Genomic DNA, 12,057 nt, shown 5'->3' on the forward strand with positions numbered 1-12,057 from the left:
CCGAAGACGTCTCTGTAGTCATGTAGCCGGCATGACTAAATGCCGAAGGCGCACGAAACGCTGTTCCCTTCCCACCAAAGGTGGTCCCTATTTTTCTACTTGCATTTTTTACATGCTTTCAAACTGCTAGGTTGGCAGAAGCTGGGACAAGTAATGGGAGCTCACTCTGTTACGCGGTGCTAGGGATTCAAAACACCGAACTGCCGACTTTTCTGATCGACAAGCTGAGCGTCTTAGCCACTGAGCCACTGTCTCCCTCGAACTTGCATTATACCTTTGACTATTTCCAGTGGATAAGGGAAAAGTCTTTTGTGTGGGATGTGAAGTGGAAATTGATTCTCTTAGAGCAGTTTAGTCAAGTGCAGGAGTGTCAAACTTGATTTCATTGAGGGCCGCATCAGGGTTGTGTTTGACCTTGGGTGAGCGGGGTTGGCATGGCCAGGGTGGGCGTGGTCAGCTCGATGTCACTCATGTTGGGGGTGCCAGTTGTTGCCTGAGCACTGCCAGCGAAAACAGGCTCCTAAGCTCCGTTTCCGGCTGCCACGTCCTCCTGCAACCCTCTGTCAGCGAAAATGGAGCTTGGGAGGTCTGTGTGTGGCCATTTTCACCAGCAGGGACATGTGGGACGGTCCTTCGCTGTTCCAGGGAGGTCCCATAGGCCAGATCTAAGGCCCCCGTGGGCTGGATCTGGCCCCTGGGCCTTGAGTTTGACACCCCTGGTCTAGTGGTTATAGCACCAGGCTATAAACCAGGATTTTGTGTGTTCTAGTCTTCCAGTATTTGACGAGCTGCCCCACAGAGAGGAAGGCGTTGACCTATTCTCTAAGGCACCTGAAGGCAGGAGAAGAAGTAATGGCTGGAAGATCATTAATGAGAGATCCAATCTAGAACTAAGGAGAAATTTCCTGATGGTGAGACAATTAATCCATGGAACAGCTTGCCTTCAGAAGTTGTGGATGCTCCAACACTCACAAGAAGAAGACTAGACACCCATTTGTCTTGAATGGTCTAGGATCTCCTGCTTGAGCAGGGGTTGGACTAGAAGACCTCTTAGGTCCTTTCCAACCCTCTTGGGCTAGTCATTCTCTCAGCCTTAGGAAGATGGTTACGGCAAAGTGCTTCTGAACTCTTGCCAAGAACTGGCAGTTGCCAGGAATTGACAATGATTCAAAGCCGCTAAAAAGTTGCCTTTTACTAAATCAGCATTTCAATCTCTCTTGCTTGGCTGTGTCATGCTTTGGGGAATGGCAGATGAGAATTTTCTCAGCTATTTAAAGGTCCTGGTATCCTTCATTTGCAAAATGTCTAGACCAGGTTTTTTTTGGGGGGGAGGGGGAAGGGTGTTTTAGAGACCTTGGCAGCTTTAAAATGGAAGGATGTCAACTCCCAGAATCCCCCTGCCAGCGTGAGTGAAACGGAAATTCTGGGCATTGAGGTCTACACCCCTCTTAATCAAGGCTAAGAATCACTGGCCTAAGTCGTGGTTTGCATCACCAGACTTGTTAACATAAAACCCAACTGGTTGGGTTCACACATAACCTATTAAAACAAACCTTGCTCAGAGTTTATTTATTTATGAAATATTTGGGCATATATATCTGCCCAACTCACTCCCAATGCCTCTGGACGGCTTTCAATTAATAAATGCCTTATTAAGCATCGTTAAGAATCGCCTTATTAATTATTAATGGTTCAGCACACAGGCAGATGTTCAGATTTTTTTTATCCACCTCTCAAGTGCTTCCCAAGGAGCTGGGATAGGCAGATGTTGATTTGGTATGGTGTTGGAGGTAGTGTTGGGAGAGGTAAGCTAGGGGTGTCAAACTCATCACGGTGTCGTCACGTGACATATCAGGAATTTCGCTAACCTGGGCGTGGGCCGGGAGTTTGACAGCCGGGTTATAAGCTGTTCTGAATAAAGCTTACCTTTTTGCAATAACACGAAGGGAATTCTGGGAGTTGAAGTCCGCACTTCGACTTTATCAGTCTTTAAGATTTAAACGTTGCCAAGTTTGAGAAGCACGGATGGTCTCAAGTCTCTCTCGCTCTTTTCAGAACAAGTATAGCATTGCTGGGTGCCCATAGGTGCCCTTTTCAAATGAGTTGCATGAGTTTGTCGGGAATTCTGGGAGTTGAAGTTCCATAGCCCTTAAAGCTGCCAAGGTTAAGATTGGTCTAGATTGGCTGTAGCTAATGGTGACCTTAGTCTCTTTGTAACTGAGTTACAAAGTGGCTCAGTGGCTAAGACGCTGAACTTGTTGATCAGAAGGTCGGCAGTTCAGCGGTTCGAATCCCTAGCGCTGCGTAATGGAGGGAGCTCCTGTTACTTGTCCCAGCTTCTGACAGCCTAGCAGTTCGAAAGCATGTAAAAATGCTAGTAGAAAAAATAGGGACCACCTTTGTTTGGAAGGTAATAGAACTCTGTGCCCCTTCGCCGTTTACCGTAGTCATGCCGGCCACATGACCATGGAGACATCTTCGGACAGCACTGGCTCTTCGGCTTTGAAACGGAGATGAGCACTGCCCCCTAGAGTCGGGAACAAGCACTGCCCCCTAGAGTTGGGAACAAGCAGCGCCCCCTAGAGTCAGGAACAACTAGCACATATGTGCAAGGGTAACCTTTACCTTTAATGCTTATATTAGTCTCTTTGTAACTAAGTTTTAGAACAGGTTAACCAAGCTTGCTGAGGAAAAAGATGATTTGGATCCGATGGGATGTGTTTTGAGTTCTTGGAAGAGGAAGCTGTGTGTGTGATGTCATAATCGCTCTTAATGCAGGTAGTTCTCGACTTATGACCCCAATAGAGCCCAAAATGTCTGTCTTTAAATGAGAGATTTGTTGTGAGTTTTGCCCCATTTTACGACTTTTCTTGCCAAAGTTAAACCATTCAGTGTAGCCGCTAAGTTAGTGTTTCTCAACCTTGTCAACTTGAAGATGTCTGGACTTCAACTCCCAGAATTCCCCAGCCAGCGAATGCTGGCTGGGGAATTCTGGGAGTTGAAGTCCAGACATTTTCAAGTTGACAAGGTTGAGAAACACTGATGTCATTCGGTTGTTAAGTGAACCTGGCTTCCTCCTTGACTTTGCTTGTTAGGAGGTCGCAAAAGGGGATCACATAACCCCCGGGACGCTGCAACCATCGTAAGTATGAAGCAGTTGCCAAGCATCTGAATTTCGATCATCTGATCGCGGGGGATACTTGCAACCATCATAAGTGTGAAAAACGATCGTAAGCTTTTTTTTTCAGTGCTGTCGTCACTTTGAATGGTCATTAAATGAACTGAGGGCCTGTTTCTTTAAAGCTCACCTAGGATCCTTATTTTCAGGTTTTGCTCCTGTTATCTCTTAACTGTCTCCTGGCCTATTTTTCTTTTAAATATTTTTTTAAAAAAGGAATATGAGAATTCCTGTAATTCTGGTCCTTTGCAAAAAGTTATATGGATTGGTAGAGGACGAAGGCTAAGTAATCAGCTGAGCTCTGGTTACTTAAAAGACAAACACTTCCTTAAACAAGCAAATACTTTCTTACCCTCCAGCATTTCCTTTTGCATGACTGGTATAAAAAAAGAAGGAACAATGCGGTGTTAACTTATTTGTCTGGAACTGCTGTTTGTTATTGTTAACAAAGCCATTTTTAAAAAAAACAAGCAGTCAAAAACAATTTTTCTTAAGCTACGCCCAGAAAAAGAGCTTTAAGTTGTTTCCAATTTGTTGCAAAATTTCTGGGAAACTGAAGAACTGAAGTTTATAGAATGCACTTAAAATTAAACACGGTGTATAGGTAATTCTTGATTTACCACAGTTCAGTTAGTTGACTGTTCTGATGTTATGACGGCACTGAAAACTGTGACTTATGACTATTTTTCATAGTTACGACTTTTGCTGCATCCCCGTGATCATGTGATCAAAATTCAGATGCTAGGCAACAGGTTCATAGCTATGACCTTTGCTGTGTCCTGGGGTCTCGTGATCCCCTTTTGCGACCTTCTGACAAGCGAAGTCAGTGGGGGAAACCGGATTCACTTAACAACCAGGCTACTGACTTATTAATTGCAGTGATTCACTTAACAACTGAGGTGAGAAAATGGGGCCAAACTCATTTAGCAAATGACTCAAGTGAACAACAGAAATTTCGGGCTCCATCATGGTCGTAACTCAAGGACTATCTTGGTTGTAATAAAGGAAAGATAAACAGTGAACTAGCAACTGACTTCGTTGTTGTTGTTGTTAGTTGCGAAGTCGTGTCCGACCCATCGTGACCCCATGGACAACGTTCCTCCAGGCTTTCCTGTCTTCTACCATCCTCTGGAGTCCATTCAAGCTCATGCCGACTGCTTTGGTGACTCCATCCAGCCACCTCCTTCTCTGCCATCCCCTTCTTTTTTTGCCCTCCATCGTTCCCAGCATGAGGCTCTTCTCCAGTGAATCCTTCCTTCTCATTAGGTGGCCAAAGTCTTTGAGTTTCCTCTTCAGGATCTGGCCTTCTAAAGAGCAGTCAGAGTTGATCTCCTCTAGGACTGACCGGTTGGATCGCCTTGCAGTCCAAGGGACTCACAACTGACTTCAGCAGGGCTTAAAAACCAGATCCTCTGTTCCTCCCCTGATTAGGTTAAGAACCGATTTGACTCTTGAAGCAACTGCCAGCCTGAGATGCTACAGGTTGTCCCAGCACAACAAACCGTCATTTAATGGCCATTCAAAGTTACAATGGACCTCCCAGAACTACTTACGACCAGTTTTTCAAGTTCCCACAGACACTCCCCCCCCCCTTTCCAGTTGTGTGATCACATTTTGGGTCCTTGTAAACCAGCTTCACATTCATCATGGCTGTTTGAAGCATCCCATGGTCCCGTGACCACAATTTTAAGTGGTGGTTTTTTTTGGGGGGGGGCTGCTTTCTGGCATTTTACTGCCATTGTCCAGCAAAACAAAAAACAAGAACAAATGCCCATTGCGTATAAAGGATTCCCTTAATGACCGCTGCAGTCACTTAACAATTGCCACAGTCACTCAACATCCACGGTAAAAAGATCATTAAATTGGGTACACTCGCAGGGTGACCCGTTTAATGATCACGACTTGCAACCATTACTCTGGGCTGAAATATGGTTGTACGTCAAGGACTTCTTTTAACATTGGTTACCGCCCTGCTTCCTAACCACAGGACCCCTTTTTAAAATAAGGGATAGTTCTCATTTTATGGTTGGGATGGAGTTGTGTCATGTTGTGTTCCAGGGGAGGGAAACCCCCATAAGATTTTATGAATGTTGATTGAAGTTGAGTCCTATTTCTCCTAAAATAAGACCCTCTGGATAATAAGCTCAATCGGACTTTTGAGTACATGTGCTAAAATAAGCCCTCCCTTGAAAATAAGCCCTCCCCTGAAAATAAGCCCTCTCAGAAAATATTGCAACACAGCAGCAGCCATGAAGTGACCATGCTCACCGCCTCCTTCACCTCAAAAATAATAAGACCTCCCTGAAAATAAGGCCAAACACTTATTTCGGGGGGAATAAGACCCTGTCTTATTTTCAGGGAAACAAGGTAGAATAGACTGGCTCAGGCCTTAATGGCCCATTGACAAAGGTGGAGGTGAGTTTCTGCCTCTCTTTTAGGGGAAATATTCTGTCCTTTTAATATTTCCTAAAAATATCTCATTTTCCAAGGAGAGGGGTGAGTGCTAACTTCTGACACCAGGGACAGGAGATCTGTGTGTATTGTGCAAGAGCCACAGGTGTCCTGTCCTATTCAATCTAGCTCTTCACACACTTGGTTCCTTGGCACTCACAAATCCCGTCTGATCTATCCGTGATGAGGATTGTCTTGGTACGGCGGTACCAAGCTTGCCGGCGTGGTTTTGCACATCAACAGTTATGATTCATGCAGTGGACTTAGCCAGCTGTATTCCAAAATTACGACCAAGTAAATCCCAGCTTAGCATGATATTTTGGCAAGCAGTTGCCTCCCTGGAGATTAAGTGAGAGTTGATTATTTCCTACTGTTTAAGAAAAGGGCCAAACCGCAATAGCTGCCCAATTGCTTGTCCAGAAAAATAAAAATAATAACTTCTGTTGTTGCTAACTGTGTAGGCATTGTTGACACTTTGGGACATGATTTGGTGATCTCTAGATCTGTTGGATTAAAACAGTGTCATCCTTCCTAAACTCTTTGCCCAGTGGAAGTTTTACACCAGGGTCTCCAAACTTGACAACTTTAAGATTTGTGGAATTCAACTCCCAAAATTGGGAGCTGGACTGGCTGAGGAATTCTGGGAGTTGAATTCCACAAGTCTTAAAACTGACAAGTTTGGAGATCGCTGTTTCACACCGAGACATCCCCAGATCAAAGTAGGCAATGATAGAGTTTGCTACACCATGACCACTGCAAACTCTGCTTGCACTAAAATAAACTGATTTTTGTTTATGTATCCATACACAGCATTTGCTGAATATGAGTTATTCTCTCTGTTGGCATCTTTGAACCTAACAGTATCTCCTCTGTGTTTTTGACAAATTGTGCTTTAGGGCTCAATTATGCTTGACTGCATCTGCAGACATTAAACTGTAAACTATGTTTACAAGATACAGCATTTATGTAATACAAAAAAGCCGGAGCTTTTGTGGTTTGTGATTTATGGGATGTGTATGACTTCAGTCAACAATGTTATGAAGCTAAATTCAGGATTGCTTTCGCTCTCTTTTTAAACTTAAGTAGAAGGCTGACCCATTTCCAAGAAACTCAAGATGCTATAAATGGAATATTGTGTTTTTCTTGTAGTTTTACTTATATAATAACACTGTGTAGGTTAAGACGAGGGACACGGTGGCTCGGTGGCTCAGATGCTGAGCTTGTCGATCGGAAAGGTCGGCAGTTTGGCGGTTTGAATCCCTAGCGCTGCATAACAGAGTGAGTTCCTGTTACATGTCCCAACTTCTGCCAACCTAGCAGTTCGAAAGCATGTAAAAATGCGAGTAGAAAAATAGGAACCACCTTTAGTGGGAAGATAACAACGCTCCGTCCACCTTCGGCATTTAGTCATGCAGGTCACATTACCACGGAAATGTCTTCAGACAGCGCTGGCTCTTTGGCTTTGAAACGGAGTTTGAGTAGCGCCCCCTAGAGTCAGGAACAAGCGCCGCCCCCTAAAGTCAGGAACAACTAGCACATATGTGCAAGGGGAACCTTTACCCTTTAGGTAAAGGCGGAGAGTGAACTGCTTGTTCAAAATCATGTGATCAGTTTCACTGCAAGGTGCAGGCAGTGGAAAAGTTCTCAAGAAAAAGGCTGGCATTAAATAATTGATGTACAGTACATGAAGTTCCACTGAGTTAGGTTGGTGCTTCTGGGAATGGACCGGGAGTCCCAAGTCTTCTGAGAAATCAGCCTTAAAATATTCCTGTAAAGAAAAAAAACACGTTTGAGCACTGAATAGTTTTGGCTTAGGCTTGAATTTTTGCAAAATACAAAATATTTGGCTATAAAATAGTGAAAACCCTTGGAAAAACATAGACAACATAAATTTTAGATTTGCTGAGTGATCATTCAGGATAAAGCTGTATTTGAAAATAGTTCTGACTTCTTCTATGTTTAATAACCTAATGATTCTTTCAGTCAGTATGATTATTTGGCTCCCAAAGGAAGTACAGATTTTAATATAGATATTTGTCTTCCCTCCCCCAGTTTCTGAGCCTCGGATGCTGTAGATTTACTCCTACAGCCATTAAACGACCTCATGGCTAAAGTCTGAAAAATAAGAAGGAAGCCAGAAGTAAAAGAAACTGTAACAAGAAACAGATGAATTGTCAATTATTATTACTTAGTATTGGGGAGTGGGTTATTTATTTATATTCAGCAGAGGGTTTAACCTCTATTATTACTGCTATATTTTAAACAAGCTTAATTAAATTGTTCCTAGTGAAGACGTTTTTTGCTATTTAATAACAGAATAACAGAGTTGGAAGGGAGCTTGGAGGTCTTCTAGTCCAGCCCACTGCTCAAGCAGGAAACCCTACACCAGTGATGGGTAACCTTTTTGGTGCTAAGTGCCCAAAGTGTGTGTGCGTGTGTGCATGCCCCAATCCCCAAAATGCAGTGCGATCACCCCCTCCGCACATGCGCCCTGGCCTGTCCATGCCCTCTTTTGGTTTTCAGGTTGGTGTGGGTGGCAGAAATGGAGGAGAAAGGTAGGGAGCACTGGCGGGGGGGGGGGACATCTCTGGAGATCGGGGAAGGCTTCGCCCACTACACATGTGCGGGAGAGACCCGAAGACCAGCTGGCCGGCAGGAGGCATGCACGGTAGAACTGGGCTGGGGCAACGGCCGGAGTGCCCGCAGAGAGGGCACTGTGTGCCACGGCCCTATATCATTCCCTATACCATCCCCTCCTTCGTGCCTTGCGTTTTGGGCTACATTTGGAGTATAAGACGCACCCAAATTTTTTCACCCTCTTTTAGAAAAAGTGTGTCTCATACTCCAAAAAATACGGTAAATAGTAAAGTTTGAAGTGCCAACTGGGCTAAAGGTAAAGATAAATACACCCTTGGGGTTAAGTTTGTGACTGCATGCCTGGATCTATGCAAGTTCCTTGGCAGCATGGGAGGCATGAGCTATTGTTTTTAACTTCGATTTCCTTGTTTACTCTTTAGGCTGAGCTTACCTGCTCCTGTTCCTGTTCAAACCTGGCACTGCTTAGCTTTGCAACACAACTAAACTCACCCAGGTATTGTTTCCTGTTGGAGACCTAGGTAAACCTCTTGCTCTAATGAACTTGTTTTTGTTGCAATAGAAATATCCATGGCCACCACCCCATGGTGACAGGTTATCAATCTGCAGAATTTATTGTGTTTGTAGACAGCAGGGCTTTGGTTGTCTGGAATGTAGCAAGAAGGAAAATAACAAGGTAGGCATTCTTGCCCTGACTATTTACTGTGGAGTCCTTGGTGCTCTCTGAGCTTTGTCGATTGCTTGCAGACATTTTATGACCCAACTAGGGAACGTCATCAGTGCAAATGAGTGGAAGTAGAGGACTGTGAAAATATTTACAGACCCCTCGCATCAAGGACATAAATTGTTTCAACTCCTACCCTCAAAATGATGCTATAAAGCACTGTACCCCAGAACAACTATATACAAGAACAGTTTCCCCCCTGAAAGCTATCAGTCCCTAAACAAATAATTCTCTCAACATTGTCAAACTATTTACCAAGTCTGCATTACTATTACTATTAATCTTCTCATCGTTCCTGTCTCTTCCCACTTATGACTGTATGACTGTAACTTTCCTGCTTGTACCCTTACGATTTATATTGGTTGTTTCCTAGTATGATTTGATGCTTATTTGTACCCTATGACTATCATTAAGTGTTGTACCTTATGATTCTTGAGGAATGTATCTTGTCTTTTTATATACACTGAGAGCATAGGCACCAAAGATGCACAAATTTCTTGTGTGTCCAGTCACACTTGGCCAATAAAGGATTCTGTTCTGTTCTGTTCTATTCTATTCTATTCTATAGAATGTATCTTGTCTTTTTATATACACTGAAAGCATATGCACCAAAGATGCACAAATTCCTTGTGTGTCCAGTCACATTTGGCCAATTAAGAATTCTGTTCAGTTCTATTCTATTCCATTGCATTGCATTGCATTGCATTCTATTCTATAGAATTATCTTGTCTTTTTATATACACTGAAAGCATATGCACCAAAGATGTACAAATCCCTTGTGTGTCCAGTCACACTTGGCCAATAAAGAATTCTGTTCTGTTCTATTCTATTCTATTCTATTCTATTTCTCAATGTATGACTGTAATTGAACCTAGAATTACAGTTGTAGGTTGTACTGGTTATTAAACAGTTTATCTTTTGACTGACCCAATTTTACAACATTTTTTTTTTGCAGCAATTGTTAAGTAAATCAAGTGAGCCCATTGTCCATAATGGGTGTTTCTGCCAGAAAGAGGAAGTAAATGCCATTTTCCAGCAAAAAATAAATAAATTAATCATAAATTGCAGTCCTATGATTGCTGGACTCTGCACACAGTTTTAAATGTGAACCAGTTTCTGAGTCCTCAAAAAGCAATTACACAGCTGTATGGGCATTGTTGGAACTTCAAATCTGGGTCATATAAGAATCTTTTTTCCGGTCCGTTGTAACTTTGAATTGTTACTAACCAACCGGTCACAAGTCGAGGACTTATCAACCCTGCCAGTGTTGGTGGGTGTATGGTTTTCTCCTTCTCTTTATTTAATGTAGCCTGAAATGAACAGAGATTGCAAAAGAACCTACGTTTTAGTCAGTGCTGTCAAACTGCAAAGGAACATTCTTAAAATATGTGAAATATAATTAAATAGGTTGTTCGATATGCTTTTTTCCCCCCCTGCTGCCTTTTGCTACTCCACAACATAGCAACTGTGCAGATATGACCAGGTAAATTAATTCCTCCCCTGTTGTTTTGTGCATGCATGCTACTAAGATTAAGTAAATGTGTTTTTTTTCTTAAATGACAATATTGGCAATGACATCCCCCCCCTCCCGGAGATGATGACTAAGTCAGAAGGAGTTATGTAGTTGCTACTGTTAACATGGTGTTCATAGGTTTTTTACGTCCCCATTAATGTCTGTTCTGATTAGCAATGACTTTACATGTTGCTGGATTATAAATCTTGACATTCATTAACAAAGCATCTCTGAATGAAACTAGTACAGGAATTAAATTCAAATAGCAGCTTTCTAACTAACTAATTAACTAATTAACTAATTAACTAACTAACTAACTAACATCAACTGTGGTCTTGGCCAAGTCTTACCTTGAAGCAAGCTTTTGCTTAATATAGACGTTACTCTACTAAAACAATTTATTCAGTTCAATCATGTCCAATTCTCAGAGACTACCTGGAAAAATCCCTGCGGTTTTCTTGGCAAGGCTTTTCAGAAGTGATTTGTCATTGCCTTCTTCCTAGGGCTGAGAGAAAGTGACTGGCTCAAGGTCACCCAGCTGGCTTTATGCTGTGGGAATCATCCCCCCGCCCCCCAAGAATGAAATACTTTGGGAAATATTAAAAATAGGCAGGATAAAATGTTTCCCCTAAAGGAGAAATGAAAAAAAAAAATGTTAAGGGAGGCAGCAACCAGCCCCGGTTTCCCTGCCCCAAGCAGAAACTGAGGAGGCCAGTTTTCAAAAATGCAGATTTGGTAATCCATTCAGAAAGACTGGGTCAAACAGAAACGCCAGACAAGTAACACAATTAGGCAAAGGAAAGGTTAACAAGATTAGTTCAGACAAACACCTAGGATTTGCATTTCCTCCTTTTCTATAAAGCCAGCTATGATCCCAACTTATCCCCTACATGACCCACATAGGAATCCAGAAGGTATAAAAACCCACCCACGCTAAACTCCATTTTGTGAGCGGCACCAAACCACAAACCTTGGTGGTTCTATTCATCAATAAATAGACCTTTCTTTCCAATCAGCTTTCAGCCTCTATTTTGTTTCCAGCATCTTTCTCCGAGCTTGGAACTGAACCAGATGCATTTTTCTTCCAACAGTTCCTTAGGTGGGACTAGAACTCACAGTCTCCCAGTTTCTAGTCAGATATCTTCACTTCCATACTAAAGCTGGCTCTTCTACTAAGATGGGCTATGACTTGTTGTAATTATAATATTTTTCTAATACAAAATTGTACTTATTTTTCCAAAACGTAAACGCTCACAAAATACAGCAATACATCATTAATAGTCAGGTCAGATCCTGAGTAACACCTAAAGATTTTTGGAAATATTCCCAAATGCATCCGCCTATCAACATACATTCCAAAGAAACAACATGCATTCGTAAGATCCATTCAATCTGCTGGAGATTATCTATGGAGGTTCTCAGTCATCCAGGTCATGGTTGTCCCAAAGGTGCTTTTTCAAGAGGCAAGTGGACTTTCTGGTTTTTTTTCTTTCTTTGAAGATGTTTCGCTTCTCATCCAAGAAGCTTCTTCAGCTCTGACTGGATGGTGTGGAATGGAAGAGCTGAAGACGTTTCTTGGATCAGAAGCAATACTGA

The 12,057-nt window shown here is 42.6% G+C and overlaps 1 protein-coding gene across 2 annotated transcripts in view; it reads left to right on the plus strand.

Annotated features, from left to right (window-relative positions):
- The window catches only part of SLC7A6 (solute carrier family 7 member 6), a 54,613-nt gene that overhangs the window by 1,368 nt on the left and 41,188 nt on the right, over positions 1 to 12,057 (plus strand). Inside the window, exon 2 of one of the 2 annotated variants that reach the window (XM_087729083.1) lies at positions 8,647 to 8,745. The gene's annotated coding sequence lies outside the window, so the exon portion shown is untranslated. The remainder of the gene's footprint in view (positions 1 to 8,646; positions 8,746 to 12,057) is intronic. The other variant, XM_087729084.1, reaches the window with a different exon arrangement.

Source organism: Thamnophis sirtalis, unplaced genomic scaffold (assembly GCF_051295495.1).
Source record: "Thamnophis sirtalis isolate CommonGarterSnake01/CBP01778 unplaced genomic scaffold, rThaSir2_p1.2 scaffold_14, whole genome shotgun sequence".
NCBI classification, from domain to species: domain Eukaryota; kingdom Metazoa; phylum Chordata; class Lepidosauria; order Squamata; family Natricidae; genus Thamnophis; species Thamnophis sirtalis.